We start from the raw sequence: 17999 nt of genomic DNA, 5'->3' as shown, positions 1-17999 counted from the left end.
TCAGGGAGGATTCCTAGGCTAGAACTTATAGTCCTCAACTACCAACTGGTGAGAAATGCACACTTCTCCTAACTTTCAGTGAAAACTGCTAAATGTTGCTCAGCCCTCATCTGAATAACGCTGATAGTCGTGAGTTTTTCTGTTCCATCTCTAAAGTGTCCAGTGCTTTAACAAAACACAGAGTTGTATGAAATGTGCTATGTTGTAAATGTGCTTGCTCCTTCTTGGTTATTGTGGTTACACTTGTTTTGGTAGAAGCTGTGGAAACATCTAGGTAGCCAAGGGGAAACTGAATTGTTACTCAAGGATGTGTCGCAAGACAAAATCATTTATAAAGCAGTGGGCAGAAAATATCTGCAAATATTTGTCAAGTGAGTCCCTTGAACCGATGGGTTACTTTATGTGAGTTTGTTGCTTGCCTGGACTGTTTATCCATTACTTTCCTGAAAAACAAAATGTCTTTTTCCTAGATATTCTCTTTTTTATATATAATTTCCTATATAACTTAGGTCCACCTTTGATTCAGTTTGGAAAAAATAAAGAATAAATTTCCTTAATGCTAATTATAACTCTCCTAAATCTAGTGAGAGAGACTTAAGAAATCGGTGTTTGGTTTTGTAGCTGAGAGCCAATATCTGTAATTAATAGGATCCAAGCATACCTCTCTCTCTCTTTTCTTGCATCATTCAAATCCTCAGAATTATTTGTAGCCAGAATGACAACTGGACTTAAGAAATACTTGAAAAGATAAGAGGAGGTTGTGTTCTGCTGCATGGCTTGAGAGTGCCCTGTCCATTGTCCCCTTGGAAGCTGGCCCAGCCAGCAGACTCCTTGAGCTCCTTTTCCGAGCCTGGAACACTGAGCTGTCCCGAGGGTCCTGGATATGAACCCAGAGCCCCCAAAGGACTGTTACAGCACATGACAGAAGGGAATTAGTGTCACTGGGCAATGTGTGCCCAGTTTAGAAGCCCCAGGCTGTGGGTTTTGGAATTGGTTCGCCTCCCTGGCTCAACCTTGGATAAATATTTCCGAGTTCTAAGTAGAACGGCGAATTCAAAACCCTGTTTTTCCCCAAGTTCTTCCACAACCAATCTATGGCATGTTGCTAGGAAGACTGAGTGGAGTAGCTATGTTTGGATAGGGAATAAGGGGATACTTTCTACTACCATGCAGACTGCTCCACCCCCAATAGTCCTCGTTTGTGATCACCATCAGCTAGATCCAGCCTTTGCTTAGGGTAATTGAAACCTGTATGAAGCGATATGCAAGGTCAGAGGATGCTCACTCAACACCACCCTTGTCCCCTGTTTTGTCATTGCTACCTCCATTTTGAGCTGCACCTTCAAGACTCACAGGTCTTTTCTTTCAGTAAAAGGACTCGGTGAGATGTGCCTTTGTTCCTCTGTTTTGGAAGGGAAGATACATGAAAGACCTTGGCCAGAAGATGCAGAACTTGGGACAAAGGTGGCAAGCCAGTGACCCCCTTCAGCAGTGTGGCGAGGGTGCAGGCTGCCGCGCCCACTTTCCCAGTGGAGTGTGCTCCTGTGCTCGCAGTGAACAGGGCATCCCATTTTCTATTCACCTCTCCTTTCTGGCAGGGAACGACTCAGAGGTCTTTTTACAGCTTTGACTCTTCCTTACCCCTTCTAGATGCAGTTCCATTTCCTTTCCAAGATGAAAGCTTCTCTTTGTCCCCTCCCAGAATAGTTCCAGGCAGCAGAACACAGTGAATCCTTCCAGATAAAAGACCCTGCTGATAAAATGCCAGATTGTTATCAGAAACTCAAGTGAGGGAAGGCAAGTCCCTGCCATTAATTACCTAGTTACAGCTTTGTTTATATCCTGTTCATTTGGGGCATGTTTTCCTTGGACAGTTTCTTGTCTGTGTTCTAAACTGCAGTCTGAAGTTTGCAAAAATCCCAAAGGTCAGGGAATAGTGGGTTCCTTATTTTCCAAAAGAACTTAATGGCAAGGAAAAGAAGATCAAAGTTTCTATCTTCCATCTGGAAGGAAATGGGCATATGCTGAATTTTGGTCGTTTGTTCCTTCTCCTTAAGTATACAGACCCCACTGTGTTGAGTGAACCCTGATTTTGAAGACCTAGCCAAGAGGTTACATGTGAGTATCAGCCAGTGAATGACTGGAAATCCATTGAGACCAAAGTCCTGTTGAATGTGAAAATAAAACCACTTGGTAAGTGAGCTGAATCCCACTGAAATGTGCACTTAGCAATAGTTGGGGCAGTCATTTGGCCTAGCATTTAAGATGCTGGTTATGATGCTTTGGTTTCTGTATCAGCACCTGGCACCTGGTTCTGTGCTCTAACTTTCCTTCTATAGGCTAATCCAAAGAAGGGGACTTAGCCTCTCATGATGGTTGAGATAGTACTGCCTGTGATTTTGGTGATCAAGTAGTGGCTTTGAAATGCTCTATGACTAGAAGCAGTTTTGGTAGGTAAGTTAACCTCATCTATGGTATGTGGGCAAGCTCATGTTTCTTCACCCAATTAAACTCATTTCTCACCTTATGTTGTCTTGTTAGGTGCTGTGTGCAACACCACCCATCTTGCTAATAAGACTGGATTTGACCAGCCCTCCCAATTTTACTGCAGGTGGAGTTTCTGAGAGTAGACTGTTACCAAGCCAAGATCACACATGGCAGACACCTGGTTACGTAGCTGCAGTATGAGTTTTAGTATGAAGCGCACACACACACACACACGCATCTTGCCTATTCCAAATCCTGGAACTTTTTCTTGCTAACCCTGGAAGCCCTGAACTCAGAGCTCTGACTGAAAACTCTTATTCATTGAGTATTGTCTACAAGACTATGTGTGTCCACATGCTCAGCTCTATCTTCATTTGAGGCATTCACTATGATCAGCAATACCTTTCTCATGTTTAAGCCAACATGTTCTTTAGAGGATTCTAGAAAATACAGGAATCTAGTAAAAAGGTAAATTTAAAATATATAGTAACGCACTTTGAGTAAAAGCTAGCAAAAACAAGCCCTGACCTCTCATAGCCAAGAAAAATTGGCATTGCAGGATGTGGTGGGTATTCTTTAGGAACTTAAGACTGCTCCGGAAATAGCATCGAGTGGTTAAAGCAGTGTAGTGTGAAAAGGGCAAGTTTAAAAAAAAAAAATAACATTTCTTTGCTTTCTTTTTGATTAATGATTTTGTCAGAATAACCATTTGGATAATAAGTGAAATGCTTTGAAGTATATAGAGGAGTGGAAAATATTTCTGTGCCATGTACGAACTGGTGCTACAGATTATAAACTAAATGATGCCAAGTTCCACCAATTTCCCTAGTCTCCAAATACTAGCAAATGTAGCCAAAGCCATAGAAATCTGCTGATGAAATCATGGGAATAAAAGGAAGTGATCCAGATTGTTTAATTTTCTTTTGAAATGCTATATTTATTAGACCTTAGCACCCAAACTTAAACAGTATTACATTTCACACATAGCACTTTATTTTTAATCTTAGGTTGAAGGTTATGTCCTTGGCTTGATTGAAGAATGACTCATAATCTTGCACTGACTTTGTTTTATATTTTTTTGATAGGCAAGGAGGAACTCTGGGGAATAAGATGATATTGAATTAAAGCTAAATTCAAGTGAAATGTAAATACCTCTGACTACTAAAAATTAGCAGTGGAAATTGGTAGTGATTTTTTTTTTCTAGCAAATGTCTCAGATTGTGTCATAGCTGAAGTCTTAGGCACAATGGCCACTTTGGAGTATGAGAGCAATATTCTTTATTCTCATGGTCCCCATCTTGAAATGCAGCCATGTGAACTTAATAAGTTTAAGCCTTGGTCACAATCCAAGGAAGGACTTGAAAGTAATGTGATTCTCTGCATAATTAGTAACCTAATTAAATGCTAAAGGGCTTTGCCATATAGTATTGTAGTATGTTTCTGAACAAAGATAACACCACCTAGGAAATTGTATACTTGTAAGGCTAGTGTATTTTTAACCAATGGTGGGATATATGTGTGTCTAATCAGTTTTATTTCATCTTCAAATTTTGCACAGCAGTCCCCATTGTCCATTCATCTAGACTCTGTGAAATAATGGTATATGGATTGGGCTTCTTTTTTCAAAATGTAGATTTATTCCAACTATAGTGAGTTGAACATTACTTTTGCAGTATGGAATAAGCAAATTAAAAGAATGATCCTAAGATGTTAGGAAAGTAGGCTTAACCTACCCAAGTGTAGTGGGGGTAAGTATCTTTTAGCCTAATAATCCTGAAATAGTTTTGAATTGTCAGCTATACTTAAAAGTAATACTGTTGAATTTCTTTTAATATATGCTATTGTTATTCAATCCCTTTGGTGGTAAAAATATCTTAGAGTACAGGCATACTAGTTTTTGCAACTAACACAAAGTCTGGAGTCAGATAGAACTGATTTTTGCCCATTTTTGCTCTTTGTAAGCTAGGGCACTTCTTCCCCCTGAGCCTGTCTAAAGGGATAGTAGAAGGTGTATTTTTGGTTTTATTTTTTACATTTTTACATGATGAATTCTTAGGATGCCTTTCTTAATTTTTTTTAAGCGAACACAACAAGTTAAATCTGGCCATAAACATTGGAAGGAAATAGCTGAGCTTATTTAGTTGAAGGAAAACAGGGAATGTTTTGGAGATAGAGGCTTAGAAGAGAAAACAAGACCGGATGTATAACTTAACTTTTGTAATGTATATGAGTTGTTTCTTTAAAAACAACTTTATGGACGTATAGTTGGCAGTAAGTAAAGTGCAGATGTTTCAAGTGTGCAATTTGATAAGTTTATATACCCATAAAACCATCAGCACTGTCAAGATAGTGACCATGTCTATCATCCTTTTAATCCTTATCCAACCTCCCTTTCCCCTACCTCCCACGCCTTAATCATCTGGCAATGACTGTTCTGTGTTATATCACAGACCATTTGCATTTCCTTGAATTTTCTATAAAGGAATCGTACAGTATGCATTCATTCATTGTATTTTGTCAAGTCTTCATAGAGCATAATGTATTTTTTGATTCAGCCATATTGTTATATATACATGGGTAGTGTTTCAAAAAGCTCATGGAAAATTGAATTAAAAGGTTTGTTTTAGTACAAGAAAAATAAAAATCCATGCATTTTTAAAAATAATGTATATTTCCCATAACCTTTTGAAGACCCCTTTTTAAAATGCACTTCCACATTTTTTGTACAAAGATAAACTTACTTTTAAATTCCATGTTCCACAACTTTTGAAGTCCCCTTGTATTAGTAGTTTGTTCTTTTTTATTCTCAAGTAGTATTCAGTTATGAATGCAGCCCAGGTCACTTGCATACACACCTGCTGATGAACATGTGTGCTGTGTCCAAGTTAGGCTGTTGCAGAAGTTGCTGAGGACTTTCAGTGCAAGTTTTTATGGTAGACTTTCATTTCTCTAAGCTGAACACATGAGAAGGGAATGGGTGGGCTGTGTGCAGTTAACTTTTAAAAACAAATTCCCAAGTTGTTTTTTGAAGTGATTATAGCATTTTGCATTCATTCCAGCAGGATATTGGTTCCAATTGTTCCATATCCTAGCCAGCATTTTGTTTGCTCAGCCTTTTCAATTTTAACCTTTCTAGGAAGAATGTAATGGTATCTTCTTGGCGTTTTTATTTGGACTTCCTTAACGACAAAGTGTTGAGGAGTTTTACATGTGTGGTGATTATTTTTTTCCCATCCATGTCTTTGCTCAAGTGTCTTTTTCAAGGCTTTGACCCATTTTTAAAAATTAGGTTGTTTGTTTGCTTATTATTTTGAATACATTCTGCACACAAGTCTTTTCGGCACAGATCCATTTATTTTCCTGGCATGTAGAACCAGAAAAACAAAATTAAGTTGCAGCAAGAAAGAGTCTAATTATACCAAAGTACATTCTAACTGTGGCAGACTAAACATGGTCATGGAGGCAGTGCTTCCCCTGAAGGTGTTTAAAACCAGCCTGGCAATCGTTGGAGATGCTACAGGTTAAAATATGACTCAGTTTACCTAATTACCATCTTCACATGAGGAAGAAAAAACAACTTTCCCAGTCTATTCCCAATATCTCAGTATCCCTGCCTGTTTTGTGCTGTTTTTCTAGGAAAAGCAAAATGTAATTTCCTAGAATTTTTCGAAACTTTCCTTGTACTTTATGGTTTTAAAAATTCATTCTTTCTGATCTTAGCTTGGAGTGTTGCTGTGAAACATGAGAAGGGTAATTAAGGGCATTAATTAGCTTTAGCAAAAAACAAATTGCAATAGCTGCAGAGCAATCATATTAAAAGAAATGCTCAGATTTCTCTCATCCAGGCAGTAGCACCCATACTTGTTTGAGCTGATGGTATTGAGAGGATTCATTTAATTCTCTGTAAAGGGAAAATAATTAGCCAAATTCTAGAGAAAAGGTTCTACATGATTAAAGGAGTCAGGGTAGTCGTAGCCTGCGGAAGGGAAGAGTAAGGGGTGCTTAATGACAGGATTCCAATATGGTTAATGAAGGGTTTTCCTGTGTGTAGAAAACACTGGTCATTTGTTCGGCAACTCCACAGAGGCTCAAACTAGAGAAAATTGGCTGCAACTGTAGAGTGGAGGAGTGTGGTTAGCGTTAGACATAAAACTTTTATTATCAGCATCAGTATTATTATGAGATTAAGCAGTGGAACATGTCAAGAGAGGTCATAAAGATATTTTAAAATAAAAAAAGATAGTTATCTGCCTGGAATGCTTAAATGTCCATTGAATTACAGGATTTTGTTATCAACAGGGACTTTGGAGATCACTTATTCTAATACCACTTTCCAGATGAGGTTGCAAAAGGACATTATGTAACTTGCCCCCGGCCACATTGATAGATGCTAATATTTTAATTTGAGGATGCTTTAAATGTAGCCTGACTTAACAGACACAAAGGAAATCCTGTAAGTGTGTGTGCCTGCTTTACAGCAGGTTTCACTTCCCCAGGGTAGTCCCACAACATGGCGTGACACATGTCGTTTTTTTCCCTGAGCCTGTGATGACTTTGTCAACATCCTGAATTGTATGTGATTTTTCTTGTCACTGTAAATATTAAATATCTTTATTCTTGGGCATTTTGAACTTGCCTGTAAGTATTATTTTATGTAATTGGAAATGTTATGACCTGAACTGGTCAATATGGATAGAAAACAGCAAGGACACTGTGAGTCCTTAGGGAATCTGGGGTATGTGTGTGAGAGAGGGAGCTAATACATTACATTTATAAGCTTTATATAATCTATATATTTCATAACTTCTTCATAACTTGGTTGAAGGCTATGCTACAAGAACTGTAACAGAGTGGACGAATTTGAATCCAAGTTCTAGTGACCAATTTACCCTCCTGAAAGATTTATCCATTGTAAATAATTGAACTTTGTTTTGCTAAATTCCAGCTAGTACAGTAGGTAACATATTTAACTTACAAATTTATTGTATATGAGATCTGAAAATATGAGTGCTAACCACTGGAATTAGTGGGATAAGTTGCTCATAAAGGATTGTTTCTATGACCACAAGACAAAGAAAGTGATACCAGGCACTTTATTTGGTTATGATTGCATTTTATTTGGTAACATCATTCTGTACATGTTCCCACTAAACCCTCTAGAGTGAAAACATTTATCTCTTGGTATTTACATAGTAGCCTATATTTATTTCAAGGGGCTTATCTGAATACTAAGATGAGATAAATTATTTGAAAGGACTTAGCACACTGCCTGCCGTGGAGCATCCCATCCCTTCCCTTCTTTTTCTTCCTTAGCTTTCATTAGGGATATTATAATCTTTCAGAAATGGAGTTAATTTTTCTCAAAAGGAAATGAACATACTTGTTCATATTTGAAAGTGCTTATTTTTAAAATTAGCACCATATTGAATACTCACTTGACTGACATGATGCTTAGGTGTTGTAAGATTTTAATAGAGTGTTTCAGAGGTACTCACCTGAAGAGTTAAACTAGGGGCTGAGGGTTGGCATAGCATGTAAGGTCTTGCTTTGGAATGCCTGGTTCATATTCTGGCTCTGCTCCCAATTCTGTAATATGTACCCTGTTGGGCAGCCGATGATGGCTCAAGTGGCTAGATTTCCTCTACCCATGTGGGAGACCCAGATTGAGTTCCTGGCTCCTTGCTTTGGTCTGTCCCTGCCCCGGCTGTTGTTGGCCTTTGGGAACTGAACAAGAAGATGGGAGATTTGTCTCTTTACCTTTCAAGTTGAAAAACAGCTGGTGCTGTGGCTTCCAGGGTAAGCCTCCAGCTGTGCTGCTAGCATCCCATAAGAGAACTGGTCCTCTCTCCCTCGTCTCTCTCTCTATCCCTCACTGTAAATCTCCTTTTCAAATAAAAATAGTGTTTTGAAAAATCAAAAACATTTGGCCAAAGAAAGGTTTACTTGGCACCCGTGGTTTGTCTGATCTGTTGAGCTACATTTAAGCTATTTTGCATGCCAGAATGAGAAACTTGCGTTTCATGTGGCAGTAGACATCTTTTTTTTTTTAAGATATTTATCTTTATTGGAAAAGCGGATATTCAGAGAGAAGAGACAGAGAGGAAGATCTTCCATCCGATGATTCACTCCCCAAGCGACCGCAACAGCTGAAACTGAGCCAATCCGAAGCCAGGAGCCAGGAGCTCTTCTGAGTCTCCCACGCGCGTGCAGTGTCCCAAGGCTTTGGGCTGTACTTGACTGATTTCCCAGGCCATAGGCAGGGAGCTGGAAGGGAAGCAGGGGCCGCCAGGATTAGAACCTGGGCCCACATGGGAACCCGGTGCCTACATGGAAACCCGGCATGTGTAAGGCAAGGACTTTAACCACTATGTTATCGCGCCGGCCTGGCAGTAGACATCTTTGTTCTAGGATATTTGAAAGCTGAAAAATCAAAACTAAAAATAGCTTTTTAAAAAAATTTTTAGAAGATTTTTTGATTGGAAAGTCATATATACAGAGAGGAGGAGAGACAGAGAGAAAGATCTTGCTTCTAATGATGAACTCCCTAAGCCACTGCAACAGCTGGAGCTGAGCTGATCTGAAGCCAGGAGCCTCTTTCAGGTCTCCCAAATGGGTGCAGGTTCCCAAGTTTTTGGGCTATCCTTGACTGCTTTCCCATGCCACAAGCAGGGAGCTGGATGGGAAGCGGGGCTGCCAGGATTAGAACTGGTGCCCACATGGGATCCTGGTGTGTGCAAGGTGAGGATTTTAGCCACTAGGCTACCATGCCAGGCCCAAGATTTATTTTATTTTTATTGGAAAGTCAGGTATACAGAGAGAAGGAGAGACAGCGATAAAGATCTTCCGTCCGATGGTTCACTCCCTGAGCAGCCACAACGCCCAGAGCGGAGCCAATCTGAAGCCAGGAGACAAGAGCCTCTTCTTGGTCTCCCACACGAGTGTAATGTCTTAAGGCCTTGGTTCATCCTCGATTATTTTCCCAGGCCACAAGCAGGGAGCTGGATAGACAACTGGACTGCCAGGATGAGAATCGGCATCCATATGGGATCTCGGTGCATGCAAAGCAAGGACTTTAGCCACTAGGCTACTGTGCCAGGCCCTAAAATTTCTTTTTAAACCTTCTCCCCAATCATGTGATAGGATTTAGAAAAGAAAACTGGGTAAATTCTGTCTTTACCTTGTACAGCTTCTTAAATTGACATCTCAGGCCTGTGCTTTTTAATAGGAAAATCGCTTGCTATAAATATGGAAACACTTGCTCTAAAGCGTAGTGGGGTGAGTTCCTTCTGTATTAAAATCATTCTGAAAACTTGGCCTTTGAATAGTGACCAACACCAAAAGGAGACTTCCCTGCTGAAGACTCATGGTCCGGCGCATTCACTTCCTGTCAGGAGAGAAGACATGCTGTCGCTAGTGACTGCCTTCAGCCCCTAGGACAAATTTGTGGACCCCGAGAGTCATTTGGTCATTTGGGAAGCCAGGGGAGTGACATCTTGAGGGGTTTTGTGCAGTGCTTTTACTCAGTCTGTAGAAGCTGCCATCCTCAGCCCCTACCTATATGTGTCTCACCCCATCCCAAGATCCCCTAGAACAGATGCAGAATGCTTTTCCAGTTGTTGCTGGAGACCAGTAGACCCAGTTACTCATTGAACCAACATCAGAGAGGAGACCCACAGCTGGACTGACAGGCGAGATTGTGCCAAGATTTCCAGTGAAATTTAGTGGTTACTTCCATTTGATTAGGAAAAATTTTATGTGTGTTATGATAGCTCTTTATATGTTTTTTCATCTTCTATAACACTGTTTTTCCTTTAGGTAAAGACTAATATTGATAGTTTCCTTTTCTTCTGTGGAACTTCTAATGTCTGCGTATGTGGCTATAAAGTTTTGTTCGTACTTTTCCCAGAGTAGGAGAATTATTGTTAAGGTATCCTGCACGTTGGTGTTCCAGAAGAAAACCTGCTTTCCAGCTGTCCAAAACATTTGAGTGGAATCTGGAAAGCTCGTTTCCAATCATATTTGCTGTTGTTTGAGAAGAGAAGAATGAAAGACTTAAATGAAATTTCAGATGAGGTGTAATTTTCATACTTCATCCTGATGTGTTTGTATCTTCACATAATCAAGGATTAACATTCAACAGTCATGCAACCTATCATTTATTGAAGGAATTTGTAATTCCCAGTAACTAAAATGTGTGGTTCAGAGCTTTTTAAAGTGAAAACAGAGCTCTCCCCACTTGAAGAATTCCCCCTCACTTTGGTTCCTAGCACTCTAAGGATGACTGCATGTCACCTTGGCCACTATATCCGTGACCTTTGTCCTTGCCGCCTTCTTACAGCAGCAAGTGTAGGGACGTCGAGGTAACACAGGCTGATTCCAGCTCAGCATTCTCACAGCCGGGAGTCAACAGACTTGACAAAGCCTTGGGAACTGTGAGGCCAAGTGGAAGTGACCTGATATGGGTGTGTCTTCTAAGACTTTGGCTCTGTGGTTAGTCTTGTCCCAAGTGGACACGCATTATAGTTTTCATATGCTCTGTTGTGGCTTATTGTTAGTATTTATTCACAAAAAAATTTAATATGCTCATTAATATTAATTTGCAAAGAGCAGTTGCTGCCTTGAGTTTGCCAGTAGACAGAGTTAGAAAAAGGGGCTATACCTTCTGCAGAAATGTTTATTTTGTTGTCCATAAGTGGTAAAAATATACATATATTTGCCTAAGTACTGTCTGCTCTTAAAAAAAGGAACAAAGGAGTAGACATTTGGCCTAGTAGTTATACCACCTTGGATGCTCATATCTCTTACTGGAGAACCTGGGTTTGAATCCAGGCTCCATTTCTGATTCCAGTTTCCTGCTGATGGGTATCCTGGGAGTCAGCAGGTGATGGGCAGGTCTGTGACTCCCTGAAATAACTGATGAGAGGCCTCTCTCTGTTTGCCTTTCAAGTAAATAAAATGAAATAAAAATTTCAAAAAGTCTTGAGCCCATTACTTTCCAAGAAAAATATTTAAGGAAAGCCATGAGTTATGAAGAAGGCAACACTGCAGTAAGTGCTAGGCTAGTTTGTCCAAATGAGGGTAGATCAAGCCTTTGAACTGAATATTGGTACAGGAGGGATAAACAGGGAATCTGGCAACTCCTCGCTGAGCTCACCTGAGAATGTGGAAGAGGGACTTCAGTTTCATAACAAAGACATATTTCATAGGCATTGGACATGGTTTGCTTTTTCAAACTCACTGGGTACAAGCTTTATTTTTTAGTGGTTTCCCTCTTTTATGCATGTAAATATACCCACTCATGTTCTTGTTTTCCTGAAGGCAAGATTTGAAACTTTGAACCACATACAACAAAAGGAAAAAATCTTGTTATGGCATGGAATCAACAGAAAATAGACTTGGGCCCTGGACATAGGGAAAAAAGCCAGTGGGTCTCTCCTGAACAAGTCAAAAGGCCCTAAGGAAACTTAAACCTCCCTCTTTCCTTTCCAGCTCTTTCAGGAAGGGCTGGAGAAAGGCGGGCCTTTGTGAGCACTTGGGGTCTGTAGGGTACAGCGGGGCTCTGTTTTCCTTGGTCACTGGCTGAAACAGAACACTGGGAAAAAACAGGTTCTGCGTGTGTCCATAAAGGGTTTAAGTCTTTGAGTTAACCTATCTGCTAGATTTGATGGTAGCTACCAATTATTGATCATATCCTGTTTAGTAGGAATTGTGTCTGACACACATTATTTTATTCAAGTTTTCCCAGAGTCCTGTTAGGCAAGTACTCTTTCCCCATTATCTGGAAGACAAAAATGTAGGAGTCTTAATTGTTTGTCTAAGGTCCATGCACTAGTGTCAGGGCTTAGATTTAATAAGGTCTTCTGGATGCTGGGACATACTCTTAGCTCCTGTCCTATGTGCTCCGTGATAAAGAATTATAAAAACCTTGTTTCTGGGGCTGTTATGGTATTGTAGCAAGCTAATCTGCCCACTGTTGCCAGCATCCCATATGGGTACTGGTTCATGTCCCAGTTGCTTCACTTCTGATCCAGCTCCCTGCTGGGACTGGGGATGGCCCTCTCCCTAGTCTGGGAGAGCCAAAGAAGCTCTTGACTCACAGCTTCAGATCAGCTCAGCTCTTGCCATTACAGCCATTTGCAAAGTGTAGCAGATCAGGATCTACCTGATTCTCTTTCTCTCTATATAAAATATGCCTTTCTCTGCTCTGAAGGTCATTTGAGTAGTAAACTTGATGATTCTAGGGGGAAGGTAAATAAAATTCACTTGTGTTCTGACAGAGCCAGATGTGCAACTGCAGGCTGGGCACAGGAAAGGAAGTGACTGGTTCTGACCAGGAGCAGTTCAGTTTAGAGTTTACAAAACAAAGTTATACCTTAGTAGAGTTCAGAGGAAAAGGGAGGGTTCCCCGGACACTAGGGTGGAGAGATGTTCAATTCAGCGAGGCTGAACCTGTACTCAGGAGTAGCCGACCTGTTGGAAGAAACAGGGTAATTTTCTGAAAATGGTATAGCAGAGGTGTTAGCCTCTTACCTCTCACCTTGCCTCAACTTTGGCTTGTCATTTGCCAGCACCATAATGGTGTGGCATTCTAGTGTGAGTTTAGCGGGGAGCTTGAGGATTGGTCAGACTGAGGACACCAAGTCTCATCCTACATCAGTACTCACTAAATGGTGGTGTGGTCAGCTTCATCCTTACTACTCTGCTTCACAGTCTACCAGTTGCAGACTGGGAGATTCCATACATCATCATGTCTCAGTGTGATTAGGTCAAACGCCTGTGGAAACATTGGGGCCTTGGGGATTTTGAGGCAACTGCATTGTAAAGTCTTATCTAGATTGAAGCGTTCAGGTGGAGAGGTCCTGTTCGCATACAGCGCTTTCCAGTTGCTAGTTTTATAACGGAAGAAATGTGGGGAGTTCTTATTTTCCTCATCTTAAAATGATAATGACTTTGATCTCCCAGTGGAAACGAGCAACGTAAATGATAAAGGTGTTTCTGCAGCACGGAGCCCAAGCCTGCTTGCAGTTGGCATTCTGCCGGGGACCCTTGCAGTACACTTGGGCTGCTAGAGGGAAAGGTGCTGGCCTGAGGGAGACTCTGCCATCACATGCAGGTGTTCTCAGCTTCCCCACTCAGGCACAGCTCAGGCTCCTCTCATCTGCTGCCCACCCCCCTCTCTAGGAGCCCACCTCCCACGACTGGCAGTTCCTTGTGGCCGGCAGTGCCTCAGCTGCCTGTCTGGGGCCGATCTTGGCAGAGTGGTCCTGTCAAGCTCAAACAGCTGCAGGCTCAACTCCACTGTGTCCCCAGAGTCCAGAGGTACTCTGTGTCCTACATCGAGGGTCCTTGATCTCTATTGGGAGCTGCCCCAGCACTTTTTTTTCTCTGCATCTCTGTGCGTGTGTGTGTGTTTCCTTTTGCACCAAGAATTTGGTATCAGCAGGGTATGTTCTGTCTCTAAACCGGGGTCCCTCTATGAGCAGTGTCCTAAGCCCCATCACTGTGTTACATGAAGCAGATGAAGCAGGACACACAGCTGATAACCAACCACACTCTATTAAGTCATTTACTGTGTGCAAAGAAACAGCTGCAGATTCTTAACCTGGGTCTGGGAAATATGCCTCAAGGGTTTCGTTTTGTTCAATTTAATACTTTTGGAGCTGTTATTGCAACATTCTAGATAAAGCTGCTATCTGCAATGCCTGGCATCCTGGATATGTCCTGGCCACTCCATTTTCCATCCAGCTCTCTGTTAATGGCTTGGAAAGGACATCAGAAGATGACCCAAGACTTTGGACTTTTGCCACCTACTTGGGATGTCTGAATGAAGCTCCTGGCTTCAGCCTGGACCAGCACTGGCCACTACAGCCATCTGGGGAGTGAATCAGCAGATGAAAGAACTCTCTTCTAACTCTTTCAGATACATAAAAGATTTTTTTTAAGTATAAAGTCCTGTATTAGGAATTGCTTTAAGAAGCAATAATTAGCCCCTGTTTTCTAAGAAGAACATTAAGAGACAGAGCTCACATCCACTGGTTCACTCCCCAAGTGCTCACAGCTGCTTGGACTGAAACCAGAGCAGGCCAAAGCTGGGAGCCAGTCCAGTTTTCCCACATCGGTGAAAGGCCCATTTCCTTGAGCTGTCACCACTGCATTCCACTGTATGTATTAGCAGGAAGCTGGGGACAGGAGTTGGAGTCAAGTATCAAAACCAAACACTACAGTGTGGGACACGAGAATTCCAATCCTAGGCTGAAGGCCCACCCCAGGAGTTTTGAATGCACATCACAAACTTCCTGAGGGTGTAGGGGACACTGTGTGTATATGTTCATAAATCTGTTTCCCTTATGAGGGAATCTGTGGTTTACATGAGATTCTGAAATGTTTTCATGATCCAAAAAAATGTTACACAGCAACAAAAAGCCACTTATTTAGAGATTTTTCACATACTTATAAGTTAAAGTTTGTGTTTATGGAAGCCAGGGGATATTTTTTATGTTCCCTTGGTTTCCAGGTGTGAGCTACAGCTTAGGCTTAAAAAATTCTGTTAGAACCCTGGGCTGCACTTCTGGCCCAGGCACTGCTGCTTACACATCCTACATGGCTCAGCTAGCCTTCTGAGCCTCATTTATTTTTTGCTTTTGAGTTTTATAATGCCCTCTTGCCCTACAACCATGTTGTATAGTAAAGAGATTACAGGTGTGCAGGCAGACACATTTTTAATTACCAAGAGCTATATACTTGTGAGACTAAAACACTACTGTTACATATGTGTCTTGTCACACAAGGCAGAACTTATGGTAGGCAGTCAGTGCTTGTGTGATTAGAATGCACAGAGAACTGGTTTGTTCAAGTGAGTGGGCTAGAGCTTTGAATACACTTTTTCGGGGGATGTTGCAGATTCTGTGCAGGACTTGCTGTTTAGGTCTAGACCACAGCTAGGGCTGTTGAGGAAGTGATTTTTCCCAGGGTGTGAAAAGTAAAAATATATTTGCTTTGTTTCAAAGAAGACAACAGGCTATCTCACTCTTTCATCCACTTTCAAATGTCACTGTGTCTTAAAGTCCACTAAGAGAATTTCCTTGCTTTCTGATCAGTTTGTTGCCTTAGCTTTTAAAACTTGCAGAATTCATGTCATGGTCTTAATTATCTTGGATGCGGCCATAGGGAGCCCTGTGAATACAGTGCTACCAGACCAGACCTACACGTGGTGTGTTATGAAACCTTTCTCCAGGCCACTCTCCGAGCCACCCACCTGCGCACTCTGCACATGTGAGCTCAACGAGCTGCAGACCACTGGAAAAAGGCATCTCTACTAAGCATAGACAGACTTATTTCTTGTCATTACTCCCTAAACAGCATAGTGTGGTAACTTTGTTTTGAAGTTTCTGCAAATACTATGCAGACTTTTATGAGGGACTCGGCCACTCATGGAGCTTGGTAACCACAGGCAGCCCCGGAACCTATACCTTCCTTTCAGATATTGAAGAGTGGCCTGGACTTCACATCAGAGCATTGGGGATAAAGCAGTGCCAGTTCTTGAGCCTCAGATATGTTACTCAGACTTGGGCAAGTCGCAAAACTTTTTCAAGCAGAGTGAACATCCAGGTACTCTAGTTTTCAATCTTTATAACTACTAGATGCTAAATTTTCTCATCAGATCCTCTTCATTCCCTAGTAGCTTACGAAAAAAGTAGCTGGAAATGCTTTTTGCTTGATGTATATATGATATAGGAGGGGCTTTCAGGTATTTCATGGAAAATTGAATTATAAGAACACCTTGCACCAAAATTCTACTTTGTCACAAACTTTTTGGAGGGCCCTGGTGTGTGTGTATATAAATTTGACTGTAATCTATACTTCCATTTAAGCAATTTGCAGTAGAAAAAAGCTTGAAATTACATTTAATCATTGCTTTAAAATGAATGTTATTTAAGTATCACTTTAAAAAGTGGCTTTCCTCTCTTTCTTTTTCTGTAATTGCATTACTTTTTGTGAGGAGATCTTTTCTTTTTTAACCTGGCTGTGTGCATTTGGAAAGTCCCCTAACCCAGGATATCCGAAAGTAGAAAATTCTGGCCTTTTTCCCACTTTCCATTCTTCCTGCTGTATGGATGCCAGATTCCTTTGGGAAATCATCATTTGCAAGAGGTTGGGGGCAAAAGGAGGGGCATTCTTTAGTGTACAGTTACTGCTAATTGAAAACTAAACATCTGTAACTATGTCAGAGTTATTTGTATTTGAAAAGAAACATTTATATACAAGAGCCTTTTTGGTAACATAAAACACTATAAGGCAGAGAGTGTGAGTGTGTGTGTGTGAGAGAGAGAGAGAGAAAGAGAGAGAAAGAAAGAGAGAGAGAGATGGAAGGATGGAGGACAGATAGCCAGGGAAGCTTCTAACAAATGACTATGCTGTATTGAGTGAGGTCATTTGCTAATTAAGCTTGCTGACATTTTCAGTATATTTTCTTTGTCAGATGAAGTTTTCTTACCACCCCACCTCAACCCCCTGCAGACTAAAGCAAGTATTTTATTGTGTTTAGCAATTACAGATTAGATATTCATTTTAAAGGGAAAATCAATTGAGAAAATACATGACTTGACTGAACCTAACCAAAGAACAGTAGAAATTGTTGAGCTACCTATTGTCACCTGGTCCCTTTCTGTAGGATGACATGTCTTCCCAGAGAATGATGGGCATCAGTTGCTTCTCAGGCTTGAAACTACATGGTGATAGAAAAGTGACACTGTGTTTTCACTTACTCTAAACCTCTTTTTTCTCTCCTTACCTCCTCCTCCTCACCACTCCCATGATGAAATCCTGTCAGGGTTATTCCATTTGTACAAAAATTGTATTTGTACTGTCATGTTAGAGGATGATACTTCTGGGGTGTAACAGACATTTTGGTCATAGACATTTGGTCCTCTGTGCTGCCTATCCTACAAGGCCATGTGAGTCTGTAATTTCCTCTTGGAACACAGATTAATTTTGAAAATGATCAAGAGGCAATCTCTTTTCTCTTCTGTTGTTCCCTGTCCTAATCTTGACAGCTGAATACTTTGAGTTCGTTTTTTCATTGGCTATAATGTCATGAATTCTTGAAAGTTCTAATCAGGAGCTCATTTATGCCAGGACTTACATGTGGAACTTTAGCCTCAGTCTTCAGCAAAATGGTTGGAGCCTCTCAGGTTTTGAGTGTTTGCAACTTAATATCCCCTGAGATTATCTGTTTTTTCAATGACCTTCACATAGTCCTGTGTGTCCATGGGTGTGAATCGGCGTAGAAGCAATGATTCTGTGACTTGGAGGACAACCATCTTTTATCCTTTCATAGTAAGTTCAAACCACGTGGGCTACCATTTGAGACACTCCGCAGTATGAATGTGTGACCCACATTCTCATCTTAACATTCAGACTAATTGATAAGCCTTGACTTCAACCACATACATCTCCCTGAGCATTTTTACCCTTGCTTTATACCTCTGTTCCTGCTTGAAACAACTTACTGG

At 41.0% G+C, this 17999-nt stretch overlaps 1 protein-coding gene across 1 annotated transcript in view; it reads left to right on the top strand.

Annotated features, from left to right (window-relative positions):
- The window catches only part of THADA (THADA armadillo repeat containing), a 316968-nt gene that overhangs the window by 145234 nt on the left and 153735 nt on the right, over positions 1–17999 (top strand). The window lies entirely within an intron of this gene.

Source organism: Ochotona curzoniae, unplaced genomic scaffold (genome assembly GCF_017591425.1).
Source record: "Ochotona curzoniae isolate NIBS_2020 unplaced genomic scaffold, NIBS_Ocur_1.0 contig_883, whole genome shotgun sequence".
Taxonomy (NCBI): Eukaryota; Metazoa; Chordata; class Mammalia; order Lagomorpha; family Ochotonidae; genus Ochotona; species Ochotona curzoniae.
This window is presented reverse-complemented; position numbering and strand designations above follow the sequence as displayed.